The following is a 20248-nucleotide window of genomic DNA, read 5'->3' as shown; positions in this document are numbered from 1 at the left end:
GATAAAATACATTCTCTGTTCTTTTATTAGTTATAGCCTGGCTGGGGAGGGAGGTAAGTAAGACAGCTCCACATGATCCAAAGCAGAATGAAATAAATGTGCAGTAAACACACACATGTTATGGGATGCGGCTGCAAAGGAGGACAATTTTTCTTTCATCGGGATTTGGGCAGCCGAGTGGCACTCGGCCACTCAGGCTGAAAGAAGGGTCTGGTGCTGTCACCAGAGAAAGAAATGAAAGGCTTGACCAAACCAGCTGGTTTAAGGGCACAGAGCATGTGTGCGTGGTCGTGTTTTATTTTTTATCACGCAGAAACAATTCAAATTGTACATTTCTGGAGAACAAACAGAACCACAACTTCTGCTCATTATTTGCACAGCTCACCTCTTTTATTGTTGGTCATTCCAGCACATTCTGTAAACCTACCTGCCACTCCCTTCCCAAACGCTTCTCTGCAAGAAGGGTATTCTAGGTGAGGGAAAGTGGTGAGAAAAAACAGGGCGACATGAGTGATGATTTCTGACATGTATGCTTGATGATGCAATTTTCACTCACCAGAGCCATTTTGAGGACCTGTGGCGAAGGCTATAATGGGATTTTACCTGTATTTGATCTTGCAACTCCAAGTCAGCTGCTAATTAGACGGTGTGTTTATCTTGGTCTAAGTGCCTACTGACGCTCCGGTGCCCACACACAAAACGCCGATGCAAACAACGTCAACCAAGGCTCCTGTGCCTTCTGGTGGCTTTCCAGACCTCCCGCACACAATTTTCTTAATTATATCTTCCACCAGCCCCAGCTGTACCACTGGAGCAGCTGCTGCTATTCCTACATAAATATTTCCTGTTCTTCTTAGCAACAATTAAACCCAGCTTTTACCAAACCTTTGACATCTGAGGCGCACACCGGTGGTGGTGCAACAGTTGCTTTTTGTCCTTGTAAACTGAGCAGCGATGAACTCTAGTCTATTCTTACTAAAGTCCTTTGTCTTGAAACAGAAGCGCCTCAGCTGATATGTCTGTAATCTTTTGGTTACGCACAGTGAAAACGGTCCTCTTAGAAAATCACTCCCAGGGACGTTCTGCCCTTCAGGCCACGTAGAGACAGGTGGGCTCTGTGCCAACCGAAATGTGTCAGCTCTAGGATGGGGGTGTTCATGGGCTCTGTGCCAACCGATGTGTGTCAGCTCTAGGATGGGGGTGTTCATGGGCTAGCTTCCAGGAGCCTGGAGCTCGTGAGGCCATGCAGAGCCTTCTTCCAACCTCTGCCTTTCCAGCAGACCCTGATGGCCTGAGCATTGGTTTTCACACCTGGCTTCTCTCAGGAGTCACCTGGATGGTTTTAAAAAATGCTGATGCCTGGACCCACACCAAGAGACCTGATTTAATTGGTGGTGGAAATGACCACGGGTTTTCAGAGGCTTAAGAAGCCTCCAGGTGGAGTTCCTGTTGTGGCTCACCTGTTACGAACCCGACTGGTATCCATGAGGATGCAGGTTCGATCCCTGGCCCTGCTCAGTGGGTTAAGGATCTGGCATTGCTGTGAGCTGTGGTGTAGGTTGCAGACATGGCTTGGATCTGGTGTGGCTGTGGCTGTGGTGTAGGCCGGCAGCTGCAGCTCCTATTCAAACCCTAGCCTGGGAATTTCCATGGGTCATGGGTGTGGCCCTAAAAAGCAAAACATTAAAAAATAAAAATAAAAATTGAAAAAGCCTCCAGGTGATTCTAATGGCCACAAAAGATGAAATCTGCTGGCCAAAACTTGAACTCCCCCCATTCCTCCCTCTGGTCTCTTTGGACACATTTTTTCCCCCCTGTAGCTATTCCCTTGATGGGCAGCAAGACCAAGGCAGAAGAGACTGGGCTCACACTTGAGCTGGTGGCTTGGCTCTGCTTCTAAGAGTAGAACCAGCCAGAGGAAAGACTGTAGCTGGTCATGTTGCCTAACCTTCAACCTGAACCCCCGGCCCCGCCTTTGCTTTGACTTCTCCGACACACATTCCTGCCCCCCAAGAACTTACCAAAGAAGCACTTTTGATTCAAAGAGACTCCCAAGGTGGCAGAGAAGGCAATGTCTCCCCAGTTCCCAAGCGGGGCTGCCACCATTTAATTCTAAACAAACCCCTGGGAGAGTGTGTTGCTTGGCGGGCAGCATCATTTCTGTACAGGCTGAGCCAAGCTGGGGCACTGCCTGCAGGACCGAGAAGCCTTCGTGGGACACATCGGGGCCTTTTCTCGGCAGTCTCGCCGTCCCTTCTCAGAGGCTTTCTTGTTGTGCTTTGCAGGCAGCTTTTGGTGGGGCTTTCCTTGTCTCCTTTCCAACCTGGAGACAGTCTGTCCCCTGAGGCGTGTGAATGCGGATGACGTACCCCGGTTTCCGGTGGCCCCGGGTAGGCTCTGTTCGTCCCCGTATCCCAGGCTAACGGGCAGCCCTTGAAATATTTGCTCGGAGAAGGAGAGGTCCACTGGTTGCAGAAGGGCCGTTCTCACAGTGGCAGCTCATCCATCATTTTCCCTTTGTTCCATTTACCATAAGCACATTCAATTCCCCCTTTAATTAAGAAGCCGAAAAGCACACGATGAGGCAGAAATACAGCCAGCGTGAACCTGGGTAAAAGTCTCTATGCCCTTGACAACAAGGGCACCTTGAGAATTTGGTTTTGCTGGGCCGTCCCATATGGGGGAGGCAGGACGGCAGGTGCAAACTGCCGGACCTAAGAGTGGTCCCTCTCTCCTGGAGTCTGAGCTCCCAGTCGGTCAGCAGCACTGACTGAACCCCCACACATGGTGGAGCCGTGGAAAGCTCTAGGAGACATCAACAATGCGTGCCTTGGGGTGCACCCTGACTCCTCGGAGCCAGCGTGTGAGGGTGTGTGGGTGTGTGTTCTTCCTGAAACATATATGAGGTGATCCTGATACCAGAAAGATGATACCCGAATCCGGGTTCTTGTTCACAGACGTTGAAGAGGGAACTCTCTGAACACACAGACAACAAGCAAGCAAAGTCTTTATTAAAGGAAAACAAAAAGTTCCCACGGCTTCTGGGGGCATAGAAGAGCCCCCTTCTCTATTGTCCAATAGGGATTTTTATCTCTTAAAGATGGGGGGGCACCAACGTGGGGTCCAGAGAGATGTGGTCTTCTCCCATTGGCCTTGCCCAGTTACCTATATCAATCCTTGTCCAATAGGGGCCTTAGGGGTGAAAATGTCCCGTCAGTCTCATGGTTTTTTTGTCTTTTTCTTCCCGTAAACGGAGTCACAGGGGATTGGGGATTACTGTCCATCTGGGTGTAGACACACTCCCTACAGTAAACAGGGACTGTGGGGATGTTACTCCCTGGAGCCCTTAAGCCACACATGTTCATCAGTGGCCACATCAAAGGATGCATCCAAGCCCATGCTCCTTCACTGACTCTCTGAGTTAGAATTCTGACTCAATACCATAAGCCTCATGAATCCACTGATTCAACAGCTTTTGAGTCTCTACTAGTGCCAGTCGCTGCTAGATTCTGAGAGAGAAACAGAAATGAACCGGACAGGCTTTAGACCCACAGACCTTACAGTAGAGCAAAATGGGGAAAGACAAGTCAGATATAGTGGAAGCCTCGTCCTTCACTGTGCCGTGTTCTGGGCACTTGACATTCTTTAGTTCATTGAAATCTCACAGTAACCCTTTGAAGTGGATGCTTTCCAAGCACCGCCTTCTTCCCAGTTGAGAACTTGAGGGGTTTGAGGCTGAGAGGTTGAGAGCCTTAACCGGGGTCGCCGGCCCCTAAGTGCTGACGTCCTTTCTTCTATTAGTGCTTCCATCCATTCCTTCCTAAGAGCATCATCGGGGAGGCAGAGAGAAACGAAGGGCCTGAGGAGGAGGGAGACACTGCCTCCAGGTTCCAGGGATTATGGAAGACCTTGTTACAGATGGATACTCTCCCTCCTTGTTGATGAGGTAACCCTAGAAATGCCTAGTGTGAAACAAGAGGGGTCTTGAAAAAAGAGAGGGAAAGAATGAAGAAGGAGGTAAGAGGGAAAATAAGAAATTTGAGAGAGATACAGTGCGTTGACAGCGAGATGGTGCGTCTGTCAGCTGTGCGCTCCCCCACTGAAGTTACTTAGCATTCCTAAATGAGTGTTTCCCCCTTACCCACTACAACCCACTCTTAATCTTTAGATCAATTTACCAAACACTCTAATGATAAGACTGATGGTGAAACCTCTTTCCTGAGTGCCCTGCAGAAGCCTGGGGGAATGTTTTGGATGCCTGCTCTGTCTCAGATCTTTGAAGACAGACTCAGGAATTCCCCACCAGGGAGGTGCCCCACCCTGCCTTCAGGAGCTCACAGCCCTATCCCAGGGCAAAGAAAGGCACCTGGAGGTCTTCAAGATGAATTCCCGGCCATCCTCTGCTGCCATGTGGAAAACGTAGAATCCCTTCTTGGTTGCGTTCCTTGGTTTGGCTTGGAGTCACAGTGTCTTTTCATGACCCTTGTGCAAGTTAAAAAATAAAAATATATTTTGAGCGGACGTTTCCATTTATGATTAGCCAAGAAGATCCAAAACCTCTATTACCTGCCCCCGACCCCGTCCCATTTTTCTTAGAGTAAACTCAAAGCCTTCACAGAGGCAGACCTGCCCCACAGACTTGGCATCTGCTCCCTGTTGCCTTGAAGCCCTGCATCATCAGCTTTCCGATCTCATCTGGCATTGCTCTGCTCTGGATCTCAGGATCCAGGTATACTGGCCTCCTTTCCATTCCATGCACATGCCAGGCATATTCTCTTCTCAGGGCCTTCACACTAGTTGTTCCCTCTCCTGCAGTGTTTGTTCTCCAAATGTCAATGTGACTCTTTCAGTCCTCACACCTTCTTTGGGGGGTGGGGGTGGAGGGGGTTCCCCGATTGCTTCATTTAAAATTGCAATTTCCCTCCCTCCTATTCCCTGTCTGTGATTTGGTCTTCAAGGGCACTCATCCCCTTCTAATAAACGAATAATCTATTTTTTCCCTTATTTTTTCCTTTCAAACTCTTACTCTTAAAATGTAAGCTTCATGAGGGAAAATCATAGGTGTCTTAATCATGGCTGGGTGTCCAGTATAGTTTCAAACACGATGAAATGTTCAATAAATATGAACAAAAAGTCTTTACCTGATCTTAAAGATAGAGCCGGAGTTCCTATGGTGGCTCGGCAGGTTAAGAACCCGACTAGTATCCATGAGGATGTGGGTTTGCTCCCTGGCCTCGTTCAGTAGGTTAAGGATTTGGCATTGCCTGTGAGCTGTGGTGTAGGTTGCCGATGCATCTCGGATCTGGTGTTGCTGCGTCTGTAGCGTAGGCTGGCAGCTGTAGCGCCCAGACTCCTAGCCTGGGAACTTTCATATGCCTCAGGTGCAGCCCTAAAAAGAAAAAAAAGAAAAATGGAGCCAAGTCAGCCCAGTAGCAATGAGCGTATCTAGCTTTCAGAGCTTGGTTTCTAACATTATCCTCCATTAAAAAGAACCAGGGCTCTTTGGAGAAATGGTTGATTCTGGGACTTGGAAGGAAGTATAGCTGGACCTGTGTGTTGACATCCGCAGATTCAATAAACGGCAGATTCACAATTAGTTGAATCCTCTAATTAGTAGAGTTGACACCTGGAGGGCCAACTATACTAATTACTGTACATGAGGAACTGTAGCATCCACAGATTTGGGCAACCAAGGAGGGGTGTGGGGAAGTCCTGGAACCAATATCCCATGGACACCGAGGGATAACAGTTTACAAGATGAGCCTGGCGTCTCTTGTAGTGCCAGAAAGTAAGGCAGTACTTAAAACAAAAAACACAAACCTGCAAATAAACAAACAAACCAAAAGACCCCTACATTGATGGGGTGTGTCAAAGAGACACAGAAACCAGTTGATAGGGTTGCCAATGGCCAAAGCTGGAACCATTGGAGCAACAAAATAAATGCAGTAGTAGTGAATTATAGCCCAAAGTATAAAATACATGTATGTGAGTCCACACTGATATAAGTAATGCGGAATAAATAAATAAGAGAAAAGAAGAACCCTTGCGGAAGAAGTGCATGTTTATGTAGGTATTCTATCATCAAGGCGGGAGACCATCAGTTCCTGCTCTTTAACTGTCGGCTGGACGGAGTGATTGCCCTCGAAAGAAGACGGTATTGGGAGTGGGGCGAGAGGGAGAGAGAGGGAGGGAGAGAGAAAGGGAGAGAAGACAGCAGAAAGTTCTTCCCCCCAACCGCTGACAAACGTGACTTGAGCCTGGTATTCAAGGTCAAGGTCAAGGTCAGCAGTGACACATGGCCATGAGCATGGGTGGCCTTTTCTAGGAGATGATGAAAACGGCACTTCACCTCTCTAATCTTCTTCCCCCAAACTCAGAACCCGTCTAATCGTGAGAAAAAAATTCGACAAATCCTGATCGAGGGACATTCTATGCAATACGTGAGCAGTCCTCTCAAAACTAGCAAGGTCCTCAAAAGGAGAGCCTGGGGAGACTCGGCAACGAAATCTAACGTGGTGCCCTGGCTGGGATCCGGGACAGAAAATGACAAAGGAAAACAAAGGCGGTCTGAATCACCCGTGGACTTCGTTAAAGGATGGTATCGACATTGGTCCCTGTTCCAACAAATGTACCACATGATTGGAAGGCATTACTAACAGAGGAACCTGGGTGTGTGCGATCTTTGTGAGTCTTCCGAAAAATCCAAAACAGTTCTAAAAAAATAAAGTCTGTTAAAAAAACAGAGCCAAGTTCAAATTAGGTAGGAAGCCAGAAAACCATTATTATATCTTGAATGCGTCAGCTCCAGTTGGAAAAATGCCAGCTTTCTGAGCATGATTACACGGTCAGCTCTATGAATCTCCTGATAGCAAACTCCTTTTCAATTTAGAAACGAGGTAAATGGTCATTTTCCCTCCCACCACCTTTTTTCCCTTTGCTCTTTGTATTGTAGCCTTGAGGAACTTTTTATACTGCTCCTATTTTCCAACGAAGGCAATAATGAATAATTCTCCTTTTTATTTCTCAGACTTGGTGTTAGGTACTTTCCTCTGATAATTTTTCTTTTATTAATAATTTATCGTAAAATTGTTTTTTGTCTCTTGTATATAAAATCGGAGATGGGTCTTCATCTTCCTAGGGGGCAGGCTAACTCTAGGGAAACTTGCAATCTATGCCTGTGTATAATTTTAACATAACATGTTCAGTATAAATTGTCTATATGCTCTCCCTAGGTGAAATTTGTTCTTATAGAGAATAATAATGCAATGACTCGCTGTGTCATAGTTTTGCTCCAGTGTCCACATTTTCCTCTGGAATGAAATTCATCAATAGAAAACTGAGTATGTACTAATAATTAGTCTGTTATGTTTTAGATGCTGAAAAAATTCCCATCCAAACAAAGTCTTTGGCTTTGGTTTCTCAGCATGTGGCTGTGACTCAGTTGTTCTCCTTTGATCTCCTATCTTTAGTACTTTATTTTTTCTGGGAGAAAAAAAGTGTAACAGGATTGGCTTCCTTCAGGTTTCGTCTTTTTTTTAACCATCTATTTTAACTACACCTGAGACTGCCAACCTTGGGCTTGTTCAGCTTTTCCGGGGTGTGAAAACACTGTAAAATAAAAATACTGGAATTCAAGGGCAAAACCCGGTGGGGGCCCCACTCCCTGTACTTCCAAACTATGTGACCTCTGCCAGGGGATTTCACTGCTTCAAACCTTGGTGCCTTAGCTTGAAAAATGATGCCTGTACTGTCTCTCATGCCCACCTTCCGTGTTTGATTGGGAAGAAAATAAGATAAAAGATGCAAAAATTTCACACAGACCACAGGCACAAAGTAAAGGCGAATAATCCGAAGTAGAAATATTTTCGTTTATCAATATGTTGCCTTGTCTTACAGCTTTTCTAATATAACTTTTGGTTCTTTGTAACTGACCTAAAACACTTGTATCTGCTGTGCCCAGTCTTTTATTTCACCTTCCCTCCACGGCTGGCCCTTCTCCAACCTCTGGTTAGCTTTTCCTTGAAGATCTACTTTTCCCTGATTTTTTTTTTTTTTTCCTGCCCATCAATTCTTTCCATTCAGCAGACACACTAAGGAAATTTCTTTCTTGGTTTAGATATTGATTTCACTTTTCTGAGCCTTGGTCTCCACATCCATTAAATGGGGGTAAGAATAAGGCCCACCATGTTGGGTTGGTTGGGGCTTTGAGATGGTATATTTGAGGGGAGAGTCTCATAGGCAAATATTTGTGGAATAAATGAATGGATTTCCTTCAGTGGATTTGCAGGTACCCTGTGCCCTCTGGGCAGCTCATTGTCCTGGTTCTGATGGTGAATCCCACTCTTCACCACCTCAAGAGGGGCCATGGCCAGAGCCTGCTACACGGGCATGCAAGGAGACCACATGGATGATGGCGAGAAAATAAAATCTATCATCTAGAGCAGTTCCTGATCAAATGCTTTCCTTTTTTGGGGGGAGGGGGTCAAGCCTGGGTCAGCTCTATCAGAAAGAGCATGTTGTAAAAATTCGGAATTGAAGTAAGGGAAACTGTGGGAAATTGTGTGCATCCCCCCTCCCCCCTCCGCCCATCCCAGCTTCTAACTGCGTACAGCCTATGTCACTGATCTGATGGGGGTGACTCAGGCTCCTGAGCTCTGCCTCTGCTGTGGATACAACGTGGGTGTGTCCTTTCAGCATCATCAGGAGAAGGGCTGAGCTCTGGGGAACTTTTCTATTAAACCTCCAATCAAAAGATCTTTCAATAACGGTCAAAGTCAGACTTGTGGAGTTCCTGCTGTGGCACAGTGGGTTAAGAATCCAACTGCAGCAGTTTGGTCACTGGGGAGGCACGGGTTCAATTCCCAGCCTGAGGGCAGTGAGTTAAAAGGATCCTGCATTGCTGAAGCTGTGGCGTAGGTCACAGCTGCAGGTTGGATTCAGTCCCTGGCCTGGGAACTTTCATATACCTTAGGTGAGGCCATAAAAAAAAAAAAAAAAGTAAGACTTGTGTGTGGTAGCCCAGCCCCAGAGTTAAATGTGGGCCAAAGTCACTGTGAACAGCAGGAAGGAAAGGAGAGAGTGGCTGGAAGGAAGGAGAGAAGGAATGGTGACGTAACCTTTTCTGAGTGTGTGACATGTGCCAAACACTAGACTAGGTCCTCCCAACCTGTTACTTTGGGGCTTATCCTCAGTATCTCAGCACTAAATTCCATCTCATCGGGATTGTTTCTTTGATTTCCTCATATGTTGCATCTGACTGTCTACCTACAGAAATACAAGGGGAGTTCTTTTAGGCTGTTGCGATGTTTTCCCTAAGCACTCTATGGAGACAAAGCCCAGGGCACCTACAGAAGGGACTCGGTAAGCCCATGAGGACAAGGGAGAGGATGCCTAGCTGTTGCCATGATGGAGTCCAGGGCTCTGACCCCATGGAGTCTGCCTAGGCTCTCCCCCGCACAGTGGGACCTCAAGATGCTTTTGCTTCCTTTTAAGGATTTATTATGATGAGGGAGATCTCTAGGGATGCTAGGAAATGCTTCTAAAGGGAAGTCTTTTTCTTGTCTGGATTTTTTTTTTAAGTATAGTTGATTTACAATGTTGTGCCAATTTCTCTCTACAGCGAAGTGATTCAGTCATACGTACATATACATTCTTCTTTAAAATATCATTTTCCATCATGGTCTATCCCAGGAGATTGGATATAGTCCCCTGTGCTGTGTATAGTAGGACCGTGCTGTTTATCTGTTGTAAATGTAAGAGTTGGCCTCTATGAACCCCAAAGACTTTTTCAGTATTGGCTCTTTTCATGATCCCTGCCTTTCCTGGGGTTGGGAGGAAGACCTCTCATCTCCAGTGATTTTTGAAGCTCTCATCCTCTCTGGAGAACGTGCAGTCCCCAGATTTACTCCCCATGTCACTATGGCTTGGTGACCCAAGCCTTTGGTCAGATCTTATTCTCCCACATCTTTTCACATCGCCACAGTTCGTGGGCACCCATGTGGCTAATTTTAGATCTTCTTGAGGTGGGGAGACTCTGGGACATGCCTCAGTGCCTGTATGGTATTTGTGTTACGTGTATGTTTCATTTATTTCTCTGGAAAACTCCATGCTTATCCAACAGGTGCCATAAATCTCTTCCAGAATGTCACAGCTTGGGTTAAGTTCAGGGCTATTAGACTGCAAGGGCTGTGTTAGCTCAATCAGACTCTGTCTTGATTCCTTCTGTGCCATCCCTGCTAGGAGTGCATTGCAATTGAAAACTGTGGCCTGCCTTTCAATATTCTCTTAGTTTTCTGGCTGCATCTTTGGGACGCTGGGATGCAACAGGGAGCAATAAATAGCTAACATCAACCTCCTCGGCAGTATCTGAATGGGTAGAGTTTGAGGACGTTTGAAAAGGCTCATTCAAGCAGCATGTGACCCAGAGATACCTGGAAAAGAACTTTAGTAATATTTCTGAATTAGATTGCAAAGCTCAATATTCGCTAAGCCAAAAGTCTTCTTTCTTCCTCCCTCCTTCTTCCTTCCTTCCTTCCTTCCTTCCTTCCTTCCTTCCTTCCTTCCTTCCTTCCTTCCTTTCTTTCTTTCTTTCTTTCTTTCTTTCTTTCTTTCTTTCTTTCTTTCTTTCTTTCTTTCTTTCTTTCTTTCTTTCTTTCTTTCTTTCTTTCTTTCTTTCTTTCTTTCCTTCCTTCCTTCCTTCTTTCCTTCCTTCCTTCCTTCCTTCCCTCCTTCCTTCAATTTAACAGAGAGAACGTCAAAGCATCCACCAGCCAAAAGGTGGCACTCGTCATCCACTATTCAGTTCCTTCCCAAGCGAGACCATCTCTACGTGTTCTTCTGTTCCTTCTATTAGTTGTTTCATAATAAAATATTATACCCTCATCCTCTCCTGGTAAAACACAGCAATAAAACCGACCTTATTCTCTGGGCTGATCCGTGTTTTGATATACGCCAATCCTTATCCCTCTGGGTGGACAATGCATAAAGTAAACTGTTTGTATTTTCAGTGGAGCTTGGCTTATAGCTCGGCGTATCTATAAGACTGTGCCCTAGAACTGAGCACCTTTATTATAAAATCATCTCTGACCAGATCCAAGATTTTAATTTGTCTCCAGAGGTTGCCTCTCTCAATTTCATAAACCGTGAAAACACAGCTGGAGCAATTTACAGACTGTGGAAAAAGTCTTGAGTATTTTAGCTGAAGTACTAATTCAAGGATCACGCTTTGTTATTTCCTGTTTCATTGTTGTTTGTAAAACCAGTTAATGGGCAATGGGCTGTTTCAAATTTGCCCAGCCCCGCCATACTGTTTCGTGCACCTCCTGGCGGGGCATGGGGCATGGCATGAATTGGGCGCGAGCGTGACAGAAAAACAGCATTGATTTGAGAATGAACTTGAGAACGCATCCATGAGAGTGAAATCAGAGCAACGATGTGGAAAGAGCCGGGCTTATGTTTCTTGAGTTATATGAATGTGAGGCCAAGGCTTTTAAACAATCAAATCTTCCTCTGCTATAATATTCACCAACCCCAAATATTTTTTTCGGATATATTTTCAGAATCTGCACTGGGCTAGTCACTACAGAGGCAAGGAATCTTTTGCAGCCTCCTGACTTATGAGAAGCAACGACATAGAGACAGAGGGAGAGCAGTGTGCCAGCACAGGGGAAAAATATAAAGCAAAAAGATGAACTCCAGGGATGCCCCACTCACCTAGAATTTGGAAATCTAGAAACCTCAGGTATCTAGGACACAGGCACAACAGCAGATATAAGTTAACGGAGTTCCGGGACACTGGTGAAAAGCATTACCATAACCCGTGAGCATTTTTCTCTACAGGAATAAAGCCTATAAGGGTTTGAGGACTTTCACGCCTGGTGTAATACACATTAGGTACCCAGTAAATATTTGAAATAGATGGTCAGCAGAGACAAGCAGAACCTGAGGAGGGCAGGCTTACTGAACTCGATGCGGTAAAAGGATGCTATGAACGGACCAGGCAGTGGAGGGGACAATTGCCTTGAACTCCCGAATCATCTCTAAAGCCACTCCTAGAATAGCATGATTAAACAATGCAGGGTTTCCATATAAACATTACTTGTTGACAAAACATGGAATTAACTTAGAATGTCCTGTTCCTTAAGATTGCAATGTATGTGATACGAAGGGTCAAGATTCGAAACAACTCTTGCTGTTAAAAGCACATGCTCTAATTATTTATTTTGAATCCTTATGATCGGTCAGGAACTGAACTTGATTCTCAAATACAGTGGTAAACAAGGTATCTGAAATGTTCACTTGCATTACCTATTTTGTATTTTTATGGTGCAAAAAAGAGACAATACATTTTATTAGAGTTCCCTTCATGGCTCAGTGGTTAACGAACCCAACTAGGATCCATGAGGATGTGGGTTCCATCCCTGGCCTCCCTCAGTGGGTTAGGGATCCAGCATTACTGCGAGCTGTGGCATAGGTCACAGATGTGGCTTGGATCTGTCATTGCTGTGGCTGTGGTGCAGGCCATCAGCTGTAGCTCCAATTCAACCCCTAGCCTGAGAACTTCCATATGCCAAGGGTGTGGCCCTTAAAAAAAATCAAAAAACAAAAATACATTTTATTATACGTATGAAGAGCAAGTGGCTTTGAGAAGAATTGATCCAGAATACTTACAGCTCTAAATCAAGTCCTCTGCAAAACAGTGATCAGAGGAACATATGCAGTGCTACATCAAGCTTGATTTTGATTTTTTCAATGAAAATTTTTAATTGAAGTATTGTGGGTTTACAATGTACTATTAATGTCAGGTGTATAACAAAGTGATTCCGTTATCCATATATACATATATTCTTTTTCAGATTCTTTTCCGTTACAGATTATTACAAGATGTTGAATATAGTTTCCTGTGCTATGGTAGAAGTTTGTTGCTAATCTACTTTATATATAGTAGTTTGTATCTGCTAATTCCAAACTCCTAATTTATCCCTCCTCCCTTCTGCTTTCGTAACCACAGATTGTCTTCCATACCTGTGAATTCGTTTCTGATTTATAAACAAGTTCATTCGTATCATTTTTAAGATTTCTCAAGTAAGTAATATTATATGATATTTGTCTTTCTCTGACTTTCTTCACTTAGTACCATATTCTCTAGGTCCATCCATGTTGCTGCAAATGGTATTATTTCATTCTTTTTTATGGCTGAGTAATATTCCACTGTATATATGTATGTACCACATCTTCTTTATCCATTCCTCTGTTGATGGACATTTAGGTTTCTTCCTGTGTCTTGGCTGTTGTACAGTGCTTCAGGCTTGACTTATTATATGGATTTGTCTCTACTGGCAGGCTTTCATAGACCTTTCTTAGAGGGTGTGATATCCACTAAAATAAGAGAGAAATTAGGCAAAATGCTAAGAAGCCATGCCCCTCATCTCTCTTATAGTATAGAAGAGCTGCTTTATGAAAATTATCTTGTCTTTCAGTTAGCTTATGACCCCAGCAGATATTGTGACTTCTAGTACTCTCTAGGTTGGGGTGAAAGATCTCATGGGACTTGGTGTGAGGAGGATGAGTGCCACTGATTAAAGTAATGAAGTGAGGTGACTTTAGTTCCCCTAATCCAAAATGTTTTCTCACCAAGATCTAGGAAATATTTCTAGAAAGGCCCATTTGGTTAGGTTGGGACAGATATTCAGTAGTTTGCTTTACCTCTTTAAATGTTTAAGAACAAGACTTCAAATAGTGTTCCAATTTTATTAACATACTCAACCATTGATTTCCCCAATCATCTTAGCAATACTCTTAGCACACTTGTAGTGTTCTTTATTATTTCCATTGACTTTTAGAGGTAAAATTAAGTTGTCACTCAAAGGATTTGCACATTCAGCTTCAGCCCACATTAAGTCACAGAGCAAGCTCAGGACAATGTGTACCTTTAGATCTTTCACTGCTAGGGCCCAGCTTTCCTGAGATTCTACAAAATCTATACATTTGCTAACTCTAATTTCACAGCTTCCAAACTAGAAGACAATCCTTGGTGCCTTGAGTTGGTTTCTTAAGTGTAGATTTTTCTCATCTTTATAGGCTGACGTTGAGTTTTCAGAATGTTCTTTAAGTGGAAAAGTCTGGGTTTCTCCAACATCAACTCATTCTTGTGTTGCAGAAATGAAAGAACATGCTGCTTATCTAAATTTTTAACTTTCCCATCAGTTTTCATAGTGATTTTAGGATCTAGCCTAATCTCAGGACAACTCCTATAGTAAAGGGATTAGTAGTTTCTGCACTGCCGTTCTAGGTCATGCCTCATTTCCAGCTGTTCCAACTCAGAGAGATTCAAGAAAGAAATGCCCCTATTCATGCCACCAAACTAAACTCGTGAGTACAACTTATTTTCTCTCTACAAAGTTTTTTTTTTTTTTCTTTCCCCATTGACCATGCTAAGTTCAGACAGATCGAAAGGTCACTCTGGCTTCTATTTTGAACATACATTATTGTCCCCAAAGATGAATGAAGTTCCAAAGCTAGAAGAATCCTAAGCCAAACGTGGTTAAAATAAGTCTACTTCTAAAATGTTCACATATTGATTTGAAAACCTAAATAGAAAATTATTTCTGGATTACTTATTCTATTGGTGGGACAATTAAGAGTCAACTGTATGTATTTTTCTGAACCACTAGTCCACCCACACTGTCCAGATTGTTTTTAAAACTATGGAAATTTCCAGGTTGCATTTTCTTTGCTTGCTTCCGTCAACATTTCTTTTGCCCAAAGTTTCTTTTGTGGTTCAATTTTTCCATCTTTTTAATATAGACGGTTGATCCCAGCTGTAATTGTGCATGGTTATATACTGACAACCCACAGAAACAAACATCAACAAACAAAGTCTTTTGATAGGGTGATGTCATCACAATTGGAGTTTCAAAAGCAAATACCAGCGAGCAACTTGGACACCTGTGTCAGCTCTTTTTAAGTCCTCCCTCCCCTCACCCTCGATGATGAAAGAATTATCTTTACTGAAGGTGGAATGCTCTGTTGACACCAGCTCGCCTAGTCCCAACCCTGGAAGATCAATTTCATGTCAACTTGTTTAGATTGATACTGAGGCCACCTGGGCTTCAGCTGTCAGGAAACCCAGCGCTTTGCTTAAACAGCAGGCAGCTATCAAAATAGGGAGGGGAGGGCAAGAGAGAAAGAGAGGGAGAGAGGGAGAGACAGAGTGTGAGGGTGTCTGGCTTACTATTGGCACACATTAGGGCTGGAGAACTCTCTCAGGTCGGCTAATGTTGCCATTACCATTCGTCAGGTGTACAATCAACCTGGAGAATAAGGATAATGGAGCCTTTGTAGGTTTCTGGATCAACATCCCAAACAATGCCACCGCTGTTGGCGGGTTAGAGCCGCAGCTCCCTGACCCTTCTTTCCTCTCTTCTCAAATAAACCCCTACTCCTCCTGCCTCCCAGGAGCATTACATCAATCGGTATATTCACTTTTCCTCAGTACGACCGCTGGTTATGTGACACCGTGAGAGTCCCCGTCTTAATAGCTGCTGTATAGAAACAGCTGCTGGAATGATTTTTCATGTTGTTCAACCTTGTGTCCAGCATCAGAGGATGGAGACTTTGTGCATTTTTGGAGAGACGTTTCTCTTTTGTTTTACATTTATTTATTGACTAGAAAAAGTGAATGTCATTCACTGTGAAAGAAAGAAGGAAAGAAAGAAGGAAAGAAAGAATAAAAGAATAAAAGAAAGAAAGAAAAAAGAAAGAAGTGGGGGGTTCTTTTGAAGTTTGTATAACAGTCTTTTTATTCTTTCATTTTACATTTTTTTTTGTAGCTAAAATCTTTTAAAAATTATTTATTTTTTATTAAAGTACAGTTGATTGACAATGTTTCTTCAATTTCAGTTGTACAACAAAGCGACCCAATCACACCCAGTTCCCTGTGCTGTACAGGAGGGCCCCATTGCCCATCCATTCCAAATATAACAGTTTACATCCCCAAACCCCAAAATATATAACAGTCTTTTTCATCACTTTCATTTTAGCATTAAAAATGGCGCCTGTCGTGTCTGCTTCCATGATGAAAAGCCAGAGGGCAAATTGAGCTTGGCTGTGACTGTTCCTTGGGCTGCCTCTGCCGTGGACTTCCTCAGGAGGCTCTGCTCAGTGGTATTTCTTCATCCCATTCCATCTTCTACCCTGGCTCCATCTTCTCCTTCCTTTTGCCTCTCACAAGTCCCTCCCACCCTTTTTAAACCATGATGCCAAATCTAGAACTCCCCTGGAGGGATTTATTTTCCTCTCTAATAGTCCAGGGGAAGAAAATGGAAGTAACTAAAATAGTAGCATCCAATAAAGAAAATCTACCTTCTTGCTCACTGTAGCCAAGACTCTCACATGGCAAGTCTGGGAATATGATTATAGATTTCCAACACTCAAAAATTAGAACCAACATTGGACTGACAAATGGACAGTGGACACCAAATTACGTCCTTCAGTTTTTCTGTATTGTAGCCCAGGAAGAATTTTCCAGAGCCCTCAAACCCTTGTTTGGAAAATACATGTAATATAGTTGAAGTTTTTCCAACACCAGGAAGAACCGATGACTTCTTGGCAGGGCTTCATTTCCAGAACATGCACTTTTGCCTCCACCTAATTTTTTTTGCAAAGGGGATTGGTTCATTCAAGGGAGGCTAGCATGGTATAGGTTTTTAACAGTGCCACTTCCCCAAGCCTTTCCTCAGGGCTTGGAAGGTTTATAAAGAGGTAGTCGAAGTCTTTTCTTACACACTTAGACATCATTTACCAACAAATATCTTAAGACGTAACTCATTGACTTAAGTTAATGGCACATCTTCTTTGTGTCTAAGACAAGAGAGAAAACTTGGAGGTGCTGCATCCCATAGGGTGTGTTGTGTGTATGTGTGACTTTTGTTTGAATCCACCACTGTTTGGGTTTAAAGACAAACACTCCTAGTATTTTGTGGTTCTAATTGTTTCTTCATGGAAAGATATTTTGGGCCCATTTCTGGGAGGCTCAAAGCAATGTATCTCCACTGGAGAACACTTTATCACACCCATTTTACAGCAGGACCCAGCAGCAAATTAAAATTTTTTCACAAAGGATTTGGTCAACGTAGCCAACTAGGTCTCTTTGAGGCAGCCACCTTATGAAATGTGTAAATTAGCAACTGATGTTGAACATTGGAATAAAATATGTGAGAAACTCAATGTGGGCATTCCCTGGCGGCTCAGCAGGTGATGAGATCTGACGTTGTCACTTCAGTGGTACAGCTTTGATGCCTGGTCTGGGAGTTTGCATAAGCGTGACCAAAAAAAAAAAAAAAAAAAAAGGAAATTCAATCTTCAGTATACCCAGATAGTCACTTCATGAACACAATTGTTGAATGCTGGTCATGTTTATTTAACAATGGGGAAAAAATGTCTTATAAACTAGAAATCTAATTTTGATGTTGTCTTAGAGTAACCCCCTAGATCTTAGATATGGGATATGTGGAATTTTTTTTTTAATGTATTAGTTGCTGCATAAGAAGGAAGATTCAAAATATAGCAACTCCTTGGGTACTTGTTCACCATGCATATGTGAGTGGACAAAAGAGCAAGAGCTAGGAAGAGGCGGAAAGGAGGCTGGGGGGTGGCGGTGGCAGGTGGAGAACAAGAGGGAGGGAGAGACTGGTTCATTATTCAAAGCCTTGGGAGTCCCTTGGTGGTTCATTTGCTGTGAGGAGCCAGAAAACAAATCCATCCTCAACTTTCTTCATCCTGGAAAATTTTTGAAAGCTGAGGTTTCTCTGCTGACTGTGCATATGTCCTTTTATCATGTGTTTGGTTTTTCAACATCAAGGCATTTCAGCAAGAGGAAACAGTTACTTGCAATTAATAAACCATCCTGCCACTACTCTTTGTTCGTAACCATGTGAATGCTTCTGTGTGGACGGACAGTAGAGAGCTTACCCATTAAACAGCTCTCTCCACCAGCTTCCCAAGGCTGTTTCTGCCCCTCCCTGTGTTTTCAGCTCTGCCCTGACACTAAGGGTGTGTCTGCTGACGGCCAGGTCTGCAGAAAGGCACCTGCATGAACACACCGCATCTCAGGTTCATTCACCAACGGAGACTAAAGATCATTCTTTCCAAGGCCCTGTGAAGAGTTTCAGCTTTGATGCCTGTAGATTAGGTGACTTATTTTCACGAGTTTTAATGGCTATCTCCTTGTGTAAAGTAGAGTGATGGTGTGCAAAGAAACATTCATTGATTTTAGTGCCCTGAGGGCTTATTTGGAAAACAGCTGGTCCCCTGCAAATTGCCTTGGTTGTTTGAGTCTGTGTTGGAAGCTTAAGGCCTAAGCAGACATAGAATGAATTGTAAGTCCCTTGAGGGCAGCAGTGAATCTTTCTCGTCTTTGTGTTTCCCATGATTGAAAACAGCGATGTGCTTGGCCATGATGCCTAAACATAGATATAGTGTAAATAAAGAGATAACACAAACCAGTACATTCAAGCTGGGCTGCCATCACCTAAAGAGAAGGAATATGCTCTTTCCCATTCCTTTAAAAATTTTTTTTTTCATTTTATGGTCACACCCATGGCATACGGAGTTTCCCAGGCTAAGGGTTGAATCAAAGCTGCAGCTGCCGGCCTACACCACAGCCACAGCAATGCCAGATCTAAGCTGCATCTGCAACCTATGCCACAGCTGGTGGCAACGCTGGATCCTTAACCCATTGGGTGAGGACAGGGATTGAATCCACAACTTCATGGACACTATATTGGACTCCTAACCTGCTCAGCCTCAGCAGGAACTCCTCTTTGCTGTTCTTTTGTCTACTTCCTTTGAGCCCTTCCCGTACATTTGAAGCCAGCAGGTCAACACCCAACTTTCCTTCCTTTCTATTATCCTGGGGAAAATGCTCAAGAACTAAACTAGTAGAAAACACACACAAACATCAACCTGGATGCGTACTGAAAGCACAACTCAAACTCTGAAAAGTTCTGCCAGTAACTTACCTGGTTTGTTAAGTTAAACACTGGCTATTTCTCTAGGATGTCCAAAGAATATTTATTTGTGGGAGACAGGCATTTTCCTAGCACAGCCTAACCAACAAAATTCCCAAACAAAAGAAATTTGTGATTATTATAAAAAGTTAAGGAGTTCCCGTCATGGCCCAGCAGGAACAAATCCAACTAGGAACCATGAGGTTTCAGGTTCAACCCCTGGTCTCGCTCAGTGGGTTAAGGATCCCGGCATTGCCGTGAGCTGTGGTGTAGGTCACAGATGCGGCTCAGATCTGGTGTTGCTGTGGCTGTGGTGTAGGCCAGCAGCTGTAGCTCTGATTAGACCCCTAGCCTGGGAACCTCCATAAGCTGAGGGTGTGGGCCTAAAAAAAAAAAAAAAGACAAAAAGACAAAAAAAAAAAAAGTTCAGCAAATATAAAAATATATAAATATGACAGCAAAAATTACCCATGCTCCATCCACGTATAATTCACCACTGAAAGAGCATGCTGTGTGTTACTGCAGGTTTATTCTACAGATAACATATGAATGTCTATCCATCCTTCATCAGCATCTATCTCTATGTAGCATATTACGCACATGGTTTTTTAACTTCATTTTCCCCTAAACATTACAGATGTTTGCCTCACCATTTAATGGCTTTCTAAACAGTCCAGTAAATGAACATATGTAATTAACTTAACCAATTCCCTACTCGTAGACATCTAGGTGGTTTCCAATACTAATATGCTTTTCATACTTTTAAAACATTGAAAATGACACTGGAGCACACAAACAGGAATACAGAAAGTTATCCTGGCTGAATCACAGCCTCAACATCTATTTATAATTTGACATGACACTTACATATTAAAAAAGTGAAAATATTATGATAACTGAAAACTTAGGAAGAGCTTCCATGTAAATTGGCAGATTTATTGTACATAATCAAAAGTATAGCTTACTCACTATGACCTATAAACAAGTCATTAAGTACTTTTATAAAAGTATAATTAGCAAATTTATAAGTGAGGTAAGAACAGAGAAAGAGCATTAATTAATTGGGGCCCAAGCACACAGGAAATATTTGGGAAGTCAAGCTAGAAATCATAGCCTCTGTGTCTATATTCAGACATGTAGAAGTCTGGTCCAAGCGTTTTAGTTTTTATCATTGCCATTAAAATTAATTTTAGGGGCATATTGGTATTTTTTTTTAATGTTCTCTATTTGGTGTTTTTTAG

The sequence above is a fragment of the Sus scrofa genome, chromosome 10 (genome assembly GCF_000003025.6).
Source record: "Sus scrofa isolate TJ Tabasco breed Duroc chromosome 10, Sscrofa11.1, whole genome shotgun sequence".
NCBI lineage: Eukaryota > Metazoa > Chordata > Mammalia > Artiodactyla > Suidae > Sus > Sus scrofa.
This window is presented reverse-complemented; position numbering follows the sequence as displayed.